Genomic DNA, 497 nt, shown 5'->3' with positions numbered 1-497 from the left:
GAAAATTACTGTTGTTTGAATAGCTATACCATCTGTGTAATTGTCCTCTGGTAAGTTAAACATGGTGCCATGTCTAGAAAATATCTTAAAGAATTTTTTAAAACTTTACTTGAAATCATAGCAATGCTTACTCATTACAGCATATAATTTTGTCTATGTATTACAAATTGATAGTTAATACCATTAAATGTAGCAACTATATATTTTCCCCCTTTCCATAGCTTTCATTTATGATCATATGCTTATTTATAGGATATTTGTATATCATTTTTCAACAAAGGAAGCAGTTAGCTCAGTAAATATCATGTTACAACTTTTAGGTGATGGGTGCAAAACACACATGGACCAGGAAACCTGCCAGCATGTAATTTTAAAACCTTTATAAGTGACTTTAACAGTTTGTGCATTTGGGATGTATGCTGCTTATGTATATATTTTCATCCATTTGCTGCTTCTCCATGTTATAGTTATTTTTCTTAATTTTATTCTTTTTCACT

The sequence above is a fragment of the Penaeus monodon genome, chromosome 34, assembly GCF_015228065.2.
Source record: "Penaeus monodon isolate SGIC_2016 chromosome 34, NSTDA_Pmon_1, whole genome shotgun sequence".
NCBI classification, from domain to species: Eukaryota; Metazoa; Arthropoda; class Malacostraca; order Decapoda; family Penaeidae; genus Penaeus; species Penaeus monodon.
This window is presented reverse-complemented; position numbering follows the sequence as displayed.